The 16,346-nt window shown below is 50.5% G+C and overlaps 1 protein-coding gene across 3 annotated transcripts in view; it reads right to left on the bottom strand.

The window, feature by feature from the left end:
- The window catches only part of FHL2 (four and a half LIM domains 2), a 36,158-nt gene extending 21,364 nt beyond the window's left edge, over positions 1-14,794 (bottom strand). Inside the window, exon 1 of one of the 3 annotated variants that reach the window (XM_027128702.1) lies at positions 14,676-14,794. The gene's annotated coding sequence lies outside the window, so the exon portion shown is untranslated. Of the gene's footprint in view, positions 1-3,663; positions 3,823-3,987; positions 4,471-14,675 lie in introns of those variants that run through there. The other 2 variants (XM_027128700.1, XM_027128701.1) reach the window with 2 other exon arrangements.
- Positions 14,795-16,346: the final 1,552 nt, after the last annotated feature.

Genomic DNA, 16,346 nt, shown 5'->3' with positions numbered 1-16,346 from the left:
CCCCACCCTCTCTCCCGCTGCTTCCCGGGAACGTGTGGTCCAGTTATCCATGTCTGTTTACACAGAACAAAAGGAGAAACCCTCACTGCCCTTCATGCGTCTCCTCCCATCTCCAAAGGCAGCTCTCAGTTTGATTTGCTCTCATCCGCCTGGCCCTCCGGCTGCAATGATCCCAACTTCCAGGAGAGGCTGGCCCCTCACTGTCCTCGCAACCCTGCTCCCCGTGGTGCTTCTCTAGCACAACCATCAGGGCCCTGGCACAACAGGCGTGCACACCTCCTGCTGCTGGCTTCGCTTGCTGCCTAAGTTGGCTAATTCTTATTTGTTCCAAAAGTTGTACCACCAAACATAGACAGACCTATTTTATTTTTTTCTTTTTTTTTTGCGGTACACGGGCCTCTCACTGCTGTGGCCTCTCCCGTTGCAGAGCACAGGCTCCGGACGCGCAGGCTCAGCGGCCATGGCTCACGGGCCCAGCCGCCCCGCGGCATGTGGGATCTTCCCGGACCGGGACATGAACCCGTGTCCCCTGCATCGGCAGGCGGACTCTCAACCACTGCGCCACCAGGGAAGCCCCAGACCTATTTTCTTGAAACCTAAATGTTTACAGGCTTCAAGGATGCTCTTTTACACTGGTTTTATTTACCCATAAAAACAAGGCAGACGAACTTCCCTGGTGGCACAGTGGTTAAGAATCCACCTGCCAGTGCAGGGGACACGGGTTCAATCCCTGGTCCGGGAAGATCCCACATGTCGCGGAGCAACTAAGCCTGTGCGCCACAACTACTGAGCCTGCGCTCTAGAGCCTGCGAGCCACAACTACTGAAGCCCACACATGCTCCACAACAAGAGAAGCCACCGCAATGAGAAGCTCGCGCACCGCAACGAAGAGCAGCCCCCGCTCTCAGCAGCTAGAGAAAGCCCACACTCAGCGACCAAGACCCAATGCAGCCATAAATAAATAAATGTAGTTTATAAAAAACAAAAGCAGAAACGGCAGCCACTTCTCCTGTGGGCACAGACACTTAGAAACACCTAAAGGAGATGTGTGAGTCACGGGCTAAATCAGGGCTGCCAACGTGTGGCTGACAAAGGCCAAGGACGAGTAGGGTGACGTGTGACGTCCAAACTCAGTGCGTGAGAATCACCCGTGAGAAGGGGACTAAAGATGGACAGACCGGAGGCTGCCCTGAACCTCTCATCAGAGACCCAAGAGGGTGGGCAAGCACATTTTACAGCGAAAGGAAAGTGAGGACCACCAGCAGGAAAGGGGTGATGGAACCTCAGTAAAAACAAGACTGAGAGCTGGTGGGCAGCACTGGGAAGCAAAGTTACTGGGGAACGGTGGTAGTCAGGGTTCTCCAGACAAACAGAACCAAGGGGAAATATATATATATAATATGAAGAGGTTTATTATTGATATTAGGAATTGGCTTATATCATTATGGAGGCTGGAAGTCCCAAGCAGCTAAAGAGCTGGAGACCCAGCAGAGCTACTGGGTGGTTCTGGTCTGAGTCTGAAGGCCTGAGAAGCAGGGCACCAGAGATTTAAGTTCTAGCTCAAAAGCCGTCAGGCTCAAGACCCAGGATGAGCTGATGCTTCAGTCTGAGACCAGAGCCTGGAGAGGACGGAGTCCCAGCTCCACAGCAGGGCAGGGGGAGTCCGCTCCAGCTCAGCCTTTTATGCTGTTCAGGTCTCCAGCTGATTGGACGAGGCCACCCACTTGGGAAGAGCACCCAGGCTGCAGATTAAAATGTGAACCACACGGAGAAACAACCTCACAGACACACCCAGAAATAACATCTGTGTCTCGGCGCCTGGTGGCCCAGTCAGGTCGACACAAAATTAACCACCACAAGAGCTAACGCCGAAATCCACCAGTCAGGACAAGTCACAATGCCAGCCTGGACTCCAGAAGACTGGGCTCTCAGTCACTAGAGAAGGGCTTGTGCGTTCAGTTCGAGGGGCCATCTTCAGCAAGTGACGGCTCAGTGTAAGTCCACGGGACCCACGTGGCTCTGATAAAGCTGTCCTGAGAAAACCACCTAGGAAGTATCCAATGTCTCTTTCTGCTCATGGGAGCTCACAGAACTGGGTATCTCCCGGCGCTGAGTCAGAGCAGCTTAGGTAAGTTACCTGCCTACTCCAGCCCCCTGCTGATAACGAGGCAGCCTGAGCCCCAGAGGCTGGGGAACCCGCCCAGGGCTGGACAGGAAGAGAACCCAGACCTCCTGAACCCAGGATGATTTTTTTCAATATCCTGCTGGGTGGGCCCTTTTGCCTACAATTTAGAGTCTTTTCAGTACTGGAAGTGGTTTAACAACAACCTTGGGTGAAAGTATGCAGACTAAGCCCTCACTGAAGTGTTGGGGTGTATCCGCCATAGCTCAGTGGTTAGAACTCAGGCTCTCAAGTTAAGAGCTGCCTGGGGTCAGCTCTCAGGGTCCCCATTTCTAGGCTGGAAAACCTTGAGAAAAGTTACCTTGCTCTCTCTGTGCTTCAGTGTATCTGTAAAGACGAGGGTAATATCCAATTTGTATACACTGCTTCTGATGTGCACGTCAACCCTGCAAAGCAAGCCACTCTCTTATCTGTGTTTTCCAGCTGTTGAAACTGAGGCACCACGAGATTAGGTGACTTGGCCAAGACTGCACCGCTCGGGGCTGATGGACGGGAACGTAAGCTCAGGCAGCCTAGCTCCAGCCCAAGCACACGGGCTACCTGCCACACCTGCCTCGTGGCACGTTTGTACCTGAGCCTACCCCACCGTACCTGGCACTGCCCGGCCTGTGGTAAGCCAACACGGCCCTCTGAACATGTAGCTGTGCAGAAGCGCTGAGGCATGCCGGGCTAACAAACACTGAACCCCATTCTATACATTAACTGATAAGCCTTAAAAATTCAGGATGAAAGACACTGTGAAAAAATTCATATAGATGCACAATAAAATGTTCTTCACTGTTTGCTTTTATAGGAGTTTAACAGGCAGCCTAGGAATCCCTGTACTTCTCAGACTTGCCCCAAATGTTTTTTAGTCGAAATCACCTTCAGGATACCAAGGCCTCTCCCTCTAACGTATTATTACAAAACACACACAAGCAGGGGTTAGCGCCAAAGGGGTGGGAAGTATTCGGCACTGGTTCTGAGCACAGCTCTCCCGGCTATGAGCCCCAGCTGTGATTTAAGTGCCCTAGTGCAGCTCATTTAACCTGGTTAGACTAGTGGGAACGGAAACCCAAATGGGCATCCGAAAGTAAAGAGAACTCTCTTCATCTGTCAATAAAGCATTTAACACTCTCTTCCTGCAATTTTAGGTATGTTAAGGTATCACACAAGTACAGTTTAAGATTACTACTGTGTTCGTCTAAAACAAGCCCTTTTTTTTTTTTAACCCTGGTGGTTCAGTAGTTCAATTTTGGGGCGGGGTCCCTCCCACCCAAGGTACCCCCGGGGTGTCCCCGTGGCCCAGCTCTCCTGTCCCCATGTCCCCCCACTGCCCAGCACCCCCTCCCCAGATGCCCCCACCGCCCCCGGTTCCCCTGCCCCGGGGTCCCCCTCCGCCCAGGCTCCCCCGACCCCAGGTCTTCTTCTGCCCCCGGCCCCCCTGTTCCCCGGCCCCCACTGCCGGCCCCCTGGCCCTAGCCCGGCTGGAGCGCACTCACCGCGCGGCTTCTCGCGGACGGCGGACGGCAGCGGAGGTCCGGGCGGCTGGGCCCGGGGAGAGGCGCGCCCCGCCCGGAGAACCCCGCGTGTCATTTGACCAAATAAGGAGACGCTCGCTGGGCGGCGCGGGCGGCGCTGCCGGGCGGGCGAGCGCCCCTGGGCTCCGGGGCGGCGCTGGGGACCCCGGCCCTTTGTTTGCCGCGGGCGTTTCCTCCGTCCTGCGGCGTCGCGGGCGCCGGCTCCGGGACTCCCGCCGGGTCCCGAGCGCGCGGCGGCCCGGCCGGGGAGGTGCGGGGGAGCGCGGCGGAGGGGCGGCCACTTACCGGGTCCTGAGGAGTGGGAGGCGCACCGAGGACGGGGGTTGCGGAGGGGGGCGTCTCTCCGCGGCCCCCGCGGCCCCCGCGGCCCCTCTGCCACCAAGTGAGCCTGCCGATGGCAGGAAGAATGGGGAAGGCCGGGTCTTTGTCCCGCTGGGGAGGGGAGGGGGAGGACCAGTCGCCCACACTCCAGGCCGAGGTCTCCTCGGACGTTCTGTGGCCCCCTCCGGGCCAGGAAGACCTAGCAGAGGAGGAGAAAGCGCCTCCCACACCAGAGCCCAGGCCCCCGAGCCCGGCCTGGGGGGGTCAGAGGCGGAGAGCTCACGGCGGCCGGGATGGAAACGTCCTCCGCGTGCAGCCCGGGCGCAAGGTGGGCAGAAGGACCGCGGGCAGGCGTGTCGCGTTTAGCATCGGTGGGCCTCAGAGAAGGGAAGCTATCTGATTGCTTTCCCTTCTTTGATGCTCTGTGTCCCGTGATGTTTTAGCGGCTCCCCATATGGGCCTCCATCACGGAATCACAGAACCTGAGCGCCATCCTATTAGCTACCACCTACATCCTATTAGCTACCACCTACATCCTATTAGCTACCAAACACCTACTATTAGCTACCACCTACCATCTAGCTCTACCGGGCATCTCATTGGATTCTCGCCCCTTAAAAGTTAAGGGTTAATAATACCCCCGTTTTATGGTGAAGCAATTTCAGCTCACAGACCTTTGCTCAAGGCCTGCTGAGCAGTAATTACGGCAGCTGCCGTCTGACCTGGAGTGTGTCAAGGCCAAGCCCTGGCATCTCACAGGAGAGGAGGTGCCCCTAGTCCCATCAGTGACTCCAGGGCCACTAGGGGCTGAGACTCGCCCCAGACCTGAGCCCCCAGAACTCTGCGTCGCCTGCTTCCTGCCTGAACCTTGCAGCTTCTCACCAAGAACGGAAGTGTGGGCTCCGGACCCGATTTCCCACTGACAGTCAAAGCAGGCCCTATCTTGAAATCTAGGCAAACTGTAGAAAAGCCTTTCCCTCTGACAGTTACCTAGGTATGTTGTCTATTTAGTTGCAAATTACAAAATGATCTAGTTCTCAAATGATGAGCCTAAAGTTTCAGTTTGTAAAAACAAGTTGAAAAAATAATGAAACCTTAATTTCTGCATTTATCTTCTTTTCGCTCTCTTTTGGCTTACTTGATTTTATTTTACTTTTTCTTTTAGCTTTCTGAGTTGAATGTTTAATTCATTTATTTTAATTTTTTAATTGATAGTTATTTGGTTCTATAAATTTTCTTCTAATAACTACTTCAGTTATGTCACACAGACTCCTATATGTTGTGTTTTCTTATTATTTTAAGAAATTCTACAGTTTAATTTTGTATATTTCCTTTGACCTAAAGGATAGCGGAACATATTAAATGACCCTATGGGGATGTAATCAGCAAAATCGAGACTCTGGAAGCAAATTCACTCTGTTTCTACAGTAATATCACTCAGGGGAAAAAAAAAAAAAAAGAAAGAAAGGAGAGAGATGGAGGAGGAAACCAATAGATTAAAAAAAGCCTTAACCGACTGCAATGAATGGATGGATCTTACTTAGATTCTGAATCAAAGAACAAACTACTGGAAAAATAAGTTTTCATGAGACAATCTTGGGAAATGTAACACTAACAAATGGTGACATTAATAAATAATATTAATTTATTTTAGGTATGATAATGAAATTATACACACACACATATTTTTAAAGCCCTTACTTTTCAGAAATAATACCAAAATGTTTGCCAATGAACAAACATAATGTCTGGGGCTTCCCTGGAGGCGCAGTGGTTGAGAGTCCGCCTGCCGATGCAGGGGACACGGGTTCGTGCCCTGGTCCGGGAAGATCCCACGTGCCGCGGAGCGGCTGGGCCCGTGAGCCATGGCCGCTGAGCCTGCGCATCCGGAGCTTGTGCTCTGCAATGCGAGAGGTCACAGCAGTGAGAGGCCAGCGTACCGCAAAAAACCAAAAAACATTATGTCTGGGGTTGTTTCAAAATAATTTGGGCTGAAGGGTATATATATATGAAATAGTATCAGCCATAGATTAATGGTAATCGTTGGAAGGTGGTAGAAGTTCATGATACTGGTCTCTTTCTTTACTGAATGCTTGAAATATTCAGTAATGAAAAGAATTTTAACTACAAATGCACATATCATTTGCCCTTAACCCGGCATTTCCCCTTAAAGGAAATTAACTTACAGGTAGACTTGCTCATGCGTAAATTCATATACATACAAGAGTAGTCATCGTAGAATTGTTTGTAATAGAAAAATATTGGACCATGTTATATGTTCATCAACTGGGCCTAATTAAATATCACATGGTACATTTTAGAATTATCTCTATATGCAGCTGTTAAAAAGAACAGCTGTTCTATATGCTGTTAAAAAGAACGAGATAAGTATATTTATTAATTTGGCAACAGTAACCAACCATTTGTGTTAATAAGGAAGGGAAGAGAGAAGACAATATATACATATAATAGTGGTTGCCACTGGGGAGTTCTGGGTGGCTGGGGGTCAGGAGTACAAGGAAGACTGATTTTTACTGTAAATCCTTTGTCTTTTTTGAAATTTTGAGCTATACGTATGTATTGTCCCTTCAAAAATAAAAGTATTTTAAAAGTTAAAGCAACACATGCTCCTTCTTTAAGAAAAATAGGAAACAAATTTGTTAAACTGAGTTTTTAGAAAGTCAAAAGTGGTTTGCTAGAAAACAAACAGAGGAAGGCGGAATGCGTTCTGAGCTTAACGACATAGGTACTTTACTGAACAATTTTAACCAAAGGACAAACTGCTAAAAAAATAGTTCACTAGACATTCTGGGAAAATATATTGTGTAAAGTTCTAGCTTGTACATCATTGTACAGTTGTCTCTTTGTATCCGAGGTGTATTGGTTCCAGGACCCCTGAGGATACCAAAATCCAAGGATGTTCAAGTCCCTTACATAAAATGGAGTGGTATTTGCATATTACCTCCTGTATACTTTAAATCATCTCTAGATTACTTATAATACATAAACTATGTAAACAGTTGTAAATGCTATGTAACTAACTGCGAGTCTGGCAAGTTCAAGTTTCGCTTTTGGGAACTTTCTGGAAATGTTTTTTCTTTTTTAATATTTTCCATCTGAGGTTGTTTGAATTTTCAGATGCAGAACCCACTGATATAGAAGGCCAACTGTATTCTCAGGACCTAACTATAGGGCATGGCACATAGTATATGCTTATTAAACACAGGATTTGAATGAATGGTTGGGTCACAGAAGAATTGTTTAATACGTGATGTCTCTCATTTTGTAATTGATTATTTCATAGTATAGCAGATGGAATACTAGAGAAAATATAACTATCTGTAGCAATATAGCTGAACTCTGTAATCAGGCCCAGATTTGAATCCTTGTCCTACCTGTGACTAGCTCTGTGGCCCCGGGCAGCCACAAAACCTCCCTAACCCTCAGTTTGCTCATATGTAAAATGGGCCAATGACATATCATTTGCAAAATTGTTGGGAAGATCCTTTGACACGCTGCATATACACTGCTTACCACTATTACACACTTGGTACCTAGTAGGCCCTCAGTAAGTATTAGCTTTTATTCTGTGGGTAAAGGAGAGATGCATATGAATAAGAAGGAAATGTGAAGGTGATTAAACAGTACAAACTTTTTTTTCAGTTATAGATAAATAAGTCCTGGGGATCTAATGTACAGCGTGGTGACTAGCTAACAATACTGTATGGTATAGTTGAACGTTGTAACAGAGCAGATCTTAAAAGTTCTGTTTACAAGAAAAAATTTGAGGTGATGGATGTTAACTAAACTTACTGTGCTCATCATTTCACAATATATACAAATCTCAAATCACGCTGCACATCAGAAAGTAATATAATGTTGTAAGTCAATTAGATCTCAACAAAGGAAAAAGCGGGAGACAGAATTCTCATCAGGAAGGATTACAGTTTAGATCCTGTTCTGAAGATAAATGATTGTCTTTTTGAGGGAAAAATTCTCTGCTATAGATACAAGTCTAGTTCATAGAAGAAGAAAAATTAAGAAATTATATTTCCTGGGAGAGGGATCCAGTGGCAATATTGATGGGTTATCCAAGTTCCTCTAGTTTATTTCAATTCTCCTAATGTTCCTGCACCAGCCAACACCGCCCTAATGGCTCCTTCCCCTCCTGTTGGGGGTTCAGGGAGAGGTTCGGGGAGAACGGGAGAGAAAGGGAAAGCTTTGTGCGGTAGGCCAGCGTTTCTCCAAGTGACCTGGAACCAGACGCATTAGGACCACCGGAAACGTGGCAGAAGCAAACGTTCTCAGGCCGGCTCCGTGTCTGAACAAAGCGCTCCAGGTAATGCTGATGACTGATAAGTGCTTTGAGGTGAAATACCCGCCAGGGACTCCCTCTCTGGACACAGTAATTTACCAGAAACTTCTATGGGGGCGGGAACGGGGGTAGACTAATCACAGAGCAGGCCCAGGGACTCAGATCCAACTGCAAGTACCACTCGGGCTGTCGGACACTTGTCGTGAGGGAGGCACAAGGTAGAAACCTTACAGGGCAAGAAGTTCCAGACGCCTCTCGGTGCTGCAAACGCTAAAACGGAACTTTCTTCCCGGCCCTGAGAAGAGGGCCAGCTGCCCGGGGCGTGGGCCTGCTGCAGACCCCCGTGACGGGTACCCACGTGTACCCGCGCCCTCACCGCCGCCAGGAGGAGAGGGCTGGTTACCCTAACCCGCCATCCCAGCGGAGATCTTCAGGACACTTTTCTCCCATTGCAGAGAGCATTTCTCACAGGCAGTCGTTCCGCCCACCCCAGCCCTGGGCAGGAAGCCGGCGGATGATTTGACCCTGATTCAGAGGTAATCATCCGTAATTGCCTCGTGATTGGGGAGGGAGTGAATGTCTCGGATCACAAGGCTGGCGGGACTCCCGGGAGGGGAGGGGAGGGGAGGGGAGGGGAGGGGAGGGGGCTCAGGATACCTGCACTCCCTTTTCCTGAAAGTGCATGAGGCCCTGTGTGGGTGCTCACGGAGCAAACAGAAAGAACTTGGTCTCCTTACAGTGGCTCGATCGCTCTCTCGTGAAGGACCCAAGTGTTGTTCCTGTGCCTGGTCGACGTTCAGGAAAAGCTCAGCCCTCACCAAAGACAAACCCTGCCCCTGCCCCTGCCCCTCACGCTCTGGTTTGGAGGGAAGATGCCTGGTTCCTCGTCAAGATGCAGAGTTTCCACATCCCGTTTCTTCCTGCTCCTTTCCATAAACTTTGCAAACGGTCGTGTGTAAAGCCTCCAAACACATCTGACTTGGAGTCAAATCCACGAGCAGCTCCGGGCTCCTGGACTTTGCCGTCGTTGGTTCCTGCATATTTGAGCATCTGACACAAGTTTCCAGGGCGCCTTTGCTAAGTCAGTAGGAACGGTTCTGTCCGGTGGCTTAACGTCCAATGAAAGGCAGCCGTTCCCGCCGCAGCTCCTTTGGGTCTGTTTCGGATCAGGAAACGCTGTGCTGTTTCAGAGGAAACTATTTCTACTGTGGGCCCAGAAAAACTCTGCCTCTTGCTTTTTCTCTGGGATCGTTTGGTCTCTGATTCCAGTCCTGTTCTGTAGCAGGCAATTCACTTCTCTGCTTGCCAGCAGTTTTTTGTGTTTTTTTTCCCCTGTCCAAAATCCATTTAAAGAACACGTAAATGTCCCAGGTCTGTGCAAACCTGGCAAAATCCTGTTTTAAAGGAACCATGTTTGGGTCCTCTGACGGTCCTTCCTGGCATCCTTGATAAGGGAGCTTTCATGCCTCACTTATTTCTCAGAATGTTGATTTTCAACCACACTGAAATCGCAGTTACTCTTTGTGAAGTAACTTTACGAGTGAACACTATAACTTTAAAATCCCAACATCTCTCTTCCTGGTCACCAAAATCCTTTTGTACTATTTGCCCCTAAATCAGGGTCATTAACAGAAAACCTGGTGGTCTAGCCAGGAAGAGCCTGGGCGCCAGGACCTCTGGTGGAGCAGCGTGGCCACAGGTAACAGACCTCAACCTCACCTGACCTGTGAGACAAAGGATGTACCACCTCACTTCTTACCATAAAGGGTTAAGTATCTAGTTTTTATTCAACTCACCGTTATGGCCAATCAATAATTGAAAGATTTCTGGAATGTCTCCTGGGTATGGTTCTTCACCATCGTGTGGATTCGCGTGTGATGAAGAACCGTAGTTTAAATTGATTTACGTTCCTCTGAAAAACAAGTTAAGGACTGTCCTCCACCTACTTCAGAAAGTGCTTTGACACTGGACCCGAGAGTCCTGGCAGAGCTTTCTGGAACGGTCAAGCTTCTTCCTACATCATTGCAACAGCGCACTTCAAAAACCAGGAAAAGATTTTCTAAAACGTCTGACCTTCAGCCTCTCCTGGCAGTACTCTTTGTACCTCAAAACATCTCTTAAAACTCTGGGCCATCCTCACTGCACAAATATTTTTTGGAAACTTCTGCACAGTTAGATGCTGAGCAATTACTCTATAACTGCACCAGATTATTCATGCGCCTCCTGCAGGGATGGACCAGGGGCAAGTTAACCGCCAGATGTCCAAAACATTCATCTAGCCGTCCTGGCATTCGGGTGCTTTCCCCTCCCCTCCCTCCTCCCTTCCCCCTCCCCCCTCCCTCCTTCCCTTTCCTTCTTCCTTCTCTCTTTTCTTTCTTTCCCCTTCTTTTCAGCAGTTTGCAATTCTCTTTTTACATGGCAGGTGGCCTCACCATAACCGGGCTCCCCGACCTTGTTGACTTTCTGTGGACTCAGCTCTCTCTCCCACCCTTTTTCTGTGGCGTGTCTATTTCCCTACATAGATATTGGTCCCTTGAGTCCCCAGGACTTGCTAAAATCAGTTGAAGGAAAGGCTTGAGAGGTTTCCTTTTTCTAAGAACGTGTTTGGAAAGTTATCAGGTCAGGAGCGTGGGGACTGAGAACCTTGGCGAGCAGGTCTCGAGGCCCCGCCCACAGGTCCCCCTGCAGCCTGGGAGGAAGATGCCTTTCATCCTGTGACCTACTGCAACTCCTCTCCTCGCTCCGCGCTGCCCGCCAAACTCCAGTGTACCCTGTATAACCCAGATAAAGCATCTGGCCTAGGGAGGCTGTCTGGGGTGCCACCGGTAGCCTCGTTTTCATCATTCCACACTGCCTCGTCTTTCGTTCGTTTAGAACAACAGAGGAGAGAGTGTGAGCTTCCGATGGGCCAGGATTGGGACGTTTGTTTCTATATTTCAATATTTGCTGAATTCACATCAGCTTTCCTGAAAACGCCCAAAATAATAGGGCCTCCATACACAGGCTCACATGGGCCTCTTTGCAGCAAACAATCAGGCCTGTGGTCCCTCTGGGCAGCTCAGTTATCAGGGCTCTGCGCTGAGATGCAACTTGCAGACAACTTGAATTAAGCAAAGCAGAAGGGCCTGCCCTTCCAGATGGCCACACGAGGACTTGTAATCACGCTTCCTGCATTACCTGGAGGAAGCCCGGGGGTGTAGCATCTGCAGGTACGGACGCTGAAAAGGAGGCTACAGGGGTCAGCGGGCCGCTCTGGGGATGGTCCTCCGGCTCTTCCCCAGGGACGGAGGGCGGTTCCTCCTGACCTGCTTCTGCCCACACCCCCTACTGGCCTTATTCGTGTCTTTAAATAACACTTGGGGCATTTTGATTTCCTCTTAAACGCTTTCAGCAAACTCCATCTATACAAATGGGAGCATACCAAACAAATTCTCCCTCCCACAGAAATCAGCCAGGTTCCCTCCTCCATAACTGTAACAGCCTGGGTTGCAGACCGTCTGTGGGAGCGTCTTCTCGAAATCAGTGGCCTATTTACCAGCAACGACTCTGCTGGAGCTTTGAAGAGGGGCCCCAACCCTCGAGGAGCGCCTTTGACGGGCCGGCCAGGGACACAGCCCAGAGAGGAGCACACTGTTCACCTCCATCCAGCAGACTTTTTTTTTCAGGCAGAATCACTCAGAAAGAAAACCGCTGTATTTTCTTCATTCACTGTAACAGGGAAGAGCTAAATGGGACTCCGGGTTGGATCTGTTTCTTTGACGTTAACCTTTGCTTTTCGTTGCTTTTGTTATAATCATACGTAATGGCCTTCTTGCCTCAGCTCCTAGTCTCCGATTCATGGGCCTGTCGTGCGGCTCATCTTACTGATGTATAAACATTCCCAAAGGTGGACCAGAGTGATAAACCGGTACTTCCCTTGGCCGTGGCCAGCCACACCTGGCCAGAGGCGAGCATGGGGGCCCAGCAGGTGGTCTGCGAGCCCTTCCTGACTGGGACTGGGGCCAGCACCGTTCACTGGCAGAGTGACAGCCTGTGCTTACGAGACGGACGCCCTCCACAGCCAGCTGGGGCTGCAGGGGGAAGTGGCTTATTCTGGAAAGATCTCTCTTGCTCACAGGCATGGGGCGCACACAGAGGACACGTCTGTTTGCTGGAGCAGAGCCAATCAGGCGGAGAGTCGACGGATGTCAGCTTGACGTCCCCGATTCATTATCACCGTTACAACAAACGTTACAACAAATGGTTTTGTTTGTTTGTTTGACTGCTGATGTGGCGGAACGTTTTGTAGAGAAAGGTGAGGTGGTTGTGGATTTGATCCGGAGCAGGTGTGGGCTCCTGGGCACGAAAGCCTGTGTCCCCCATTTCTTCATTACAGGAAATAGGCTTCATTCAGCCTCCAGGACCTTCCCTGAGTTCCAAAGGGCAGGTTCAAACAGTTGCTAATTAGGGAAGGGAGAGGATGCAGAGACCAGGGAGGAGCAGTCAGGAAACAATAGTGCAGCCTTGGGGCAGGGTCCTGGTTCCCCCTCGAGGGATGCACACAACCATATCCTTGAGCTGTTTTGCAGGTACTGAAACCCCCTTCAGGCGGGAGAAGTTCACTGTCTGCTGCTCACAAGCACGGAGACCCCAGACCGGTTGGAACCAGAAGGTTGTTGATGCCGACTCCCGATGACCTCACCACCAGCCAATCAGAAGAGTGTCCACGAGCTGACCACGCCCTCTTTGAACCATTTCTATGAAACTCCTCAGGACCCCCTCCAGGGTGGGACACACAGTCTTGAGGGCATTAGCCCACTGTGGCCCCTTTTGCCTGGCAAAGCAATAAAGCTCTTCTTTTCTACTTCACCCAAAACTCTGTCTCCAAAAATTAATTCGGTGTCAGGATCCAGAGGCCGGATTCGGCTTGAGATTCAGACTCGGTCTGTGCAGATTCCTGGCTTCCCCTTTCCCCCTGAAACCCCAGGAGGAGAGGCGGTGTGAGGTGGGCTCTGCATCCACGGTGGGGCGGGGGGAGCAGAGCGCGGGTGGGAGCCCGCGGCGGCCGCCGTCCCGGAGGACCCCTCCCGATGGGGCCAGAAAACAGATGGAGATGGTGGCAGGAAAGGCCTTGGGACATAGTGATGGAGCCGCAGAGGCCTCCTGGGAAGGATGCACGGAGGGACAGTGTTGGCAGGAAAGACAGATGGAAGTGAGGGAAGGAAGGAGGGAAGGTGGTGAGAGCAGGTGACGGGGAGCTTCCGCTGGGGAAGCTGGAGGCGGCTGCTTAATCGACGCTGGCAAGTGAGGCCACTGTTCACCAGTGATGCCTGGAAGTTGGGATGGTTTCCGGGGAAGAAGCTGAAGTTACCCCCAAATTCCCTACCCCTTAGCTTCACACTCAGCTCCAGCCATCCCAAGTGAGGCCAGGACACTAAGCCCAGGAAGATAGCAGCCAAGGGAAGGGGAAGGGGGGCCCGAGACCTGGCACTTCGGATCAGCCGCAAGTTCATGGTGAACTTGACCTCTCTGTTGCATGGAGTGGTGAATGAGGCTGCGCGCAGGACTAACCGGGTGGGATGGCCCTTGGTCGGCTCTTACAGACGCCTGCTTAGGGTGCTAGTAAATCCTGTGGTATTATTGTTTAACGCCTATCCAGGCTCTTTGAGAAAGAGGAGGCAGAGCGGGGATAAAAAATCCACCCTGCAGGGCTTCTCTGGTGGCGCAGTGGTTGAGAGTCCGCCTGCCGATGCAAGGGACACGGGTTCGTGCCCCAGTCCGGGAAGATCCTACATGCCGCGGAGCGGCTGGGCCCGTGAGCCATGGCCGCTGAGCCTGCGCGTCCGGAGCCTGTGCTCCGCCAAGGGAGAGGCCACGGCAGTGAGAGGCCCGCGTACCTAAAAAAAAAAAAAAATCCACCCTGCAGCGTCTCAGGTGTGTTCTGGCCTCCCCTGGAGTCTGGAGCCGCCTGGAAGAACCCGGGCTGCGCTCTTCCCTGGGGCAGGTTACTCCGCGAGGCTCGCGGGGCCTCCCCAGCAGCTCTGCCAGGAGGACAAGCCGACTCCTGCCTGGTTCCTGCCATGGGGCCCGAGGCCAAGTTAACCCAGGGGAAGGGACATTCCGAGGGGAGATGGGAGGTAGGGGGTGGACCCCGGACTACCCTCTACCCGCGGCGAAGCTGAAAGCAGAGTCTGTGATTTGGGGGCGGGGAGGCTGGACCAGCAAGGACAGGAAAGCAGGAGGGCTTTGTCCCCCCGTGGAAGCAGCTCATCAGCTGGAAGGAGACCCAGGGTAGCTTTATGGCGAATCCTTCACCTTCTAGCATCCTGGCCTGTCTACCCACTTCCACGGTACTCACGATAAGCAGGCATCTGCCCCAGGAAGGTAAATAACCCCCAATAACTGCGGGGTGAATGATTTTCTCCTCTTGGCATCTGAAGAGTCCAGGACTGGTCTCGACAGATGGAGAGGAGAGGGTTAAGCTGAATGTTGGTCTGCGTGAATCCAGGGCAGGGCCACGACTGCTTTAGCTGAACATCCCTGGCAGGCCAGTCCTCAGCAGACACTGCTCTGAATGGCAGTAAACTACCTGCCAGCAGGTGGATGAGGACAAGGCCTCTTGAAGTCTGTTCTCACTGCTCACCTCTGGGAGATGTCATGTATTACCCTGCGAGTTGATGCTGGTGTCTGAAACCAGCACTTTGGATGGTCTTACTAAGACCAGGAGGCTTTCTTGGCACCAGGAGCCCGAGGGCAGAGTGTGGGATGCACATCTTCTTGTATCGGCTTGTGTTGCTGTGATGCTGGCATCCACATGGGTGGAAAGAAATGCTGAGAGGCTTAGGTGAGCAGCAGTGACATGAGTGATCCTTTCAGACAAGTTAACGGCGCTACAAAGCCGAAGGCAGGAGGTGAGTATTTAGAAAATTTAGGTGATGAATACGCTTGGGTATCTCAGGAAGCGACATGCTGCATATGGCGCGCGGGCTCTCGAGCGCAGGCTCAGTGGTTGTGGTGCACGGGCTTAATTGCTCCGCGGCATGTGGGATCTTCCTGGACCGGGGATCAAACCTGTGTCCGCTGCACTGGCAGGCGGATTCCCAATCACTGCCCCACCAGGGAAGCCCTGACACGCTGCTTGTTAAACCAACCTCAGATAAGATGTCATGGGACCAGTACATAGAAGGATTTTATTTTAATATTTCCAAGTTCCATTTCATCATTTACAAAACGTTCACCATTTTGGCCCTGAACCCATGGCTTGTTTATTAAATCCTCATGAAATGTAAAGGGCAGGGCAGACTGGGGGGCAAGCAGTAATGTGAACCAACATAAAAGAATTCCAAATGGGCCTCTAGGGGTACAAACATGCACATTAATATCATCACTATAGATACTTAAACTCATTCACTTCAGTCAATAAAACTGATCCTAAAATGAAGGCAGTCTGACACCCAATATATCTTAAACTGTAGACAAAATTAAAGGACATTAGCATAATTTCCTGGTATTACCTTTGAGGTAAAGTTTAAAAAGGTAACTTAAAAAGAAACACAAATTATCACTCTAGAAAGAGTATTATCAAATATCAATGCTGTCACGTTTAGAGCAAGTTTTTAAAGAAAACTAAGTGTCATGTGTAACATTTCTTTCTCAATAATCCGTTTGGAGCACAACTTAATAGCCCTTGTCTATTATTCCTGGCTTGAGTTAGAATCTTTTTTCCCTACTCACCCAGAATTCTAATCTTTGAAATGAAAAAGTTGTGCCTGGAATTTGGCACTGTTTTGATATTAAAAGCTCAGATGACATCCTTCTGAGAGCAATTGGATTGAAGAGGATGTGCAAGAGGAAGTTATCAGGCAGGACCTTGCTGTTTGCTGAGTGAGTCATCCTCACCAAGCCACTGCGATGAATAAAGCTCGGGCCATTGCTCCCAGAGCTTAAAGTCTAGCATGACCGGAAGGGAGGTTGCCAGCTTGGTAGAGACGAAATCCCAATACCATCCGTCAGGGTTAAGATATAGGAA

Source organism: Aethalodelphis obliquidens, unplaced genomic scaffold, assembly GCF_003676395.1.
Source record: "Aethalodelphis obliquidens isolate GAN/ISIS:26980383/991018 unplaced genomic scaffold, ASM367639v1 scaffold35, whole genome shotgun sequence".
Classification (NCBI taxonomy): Eukaryota; Metazoa; Chordata; class Mammalia; order Artiodactyla; family Delphinidae; genus Aethalodelphis; species Aethalodelphis obliquidens.
The sequence above is the reverse complement of the archived record's forward strand: the minus strand, read 5'-3'. Positions and strand labels throughout refer to the sequence as shown.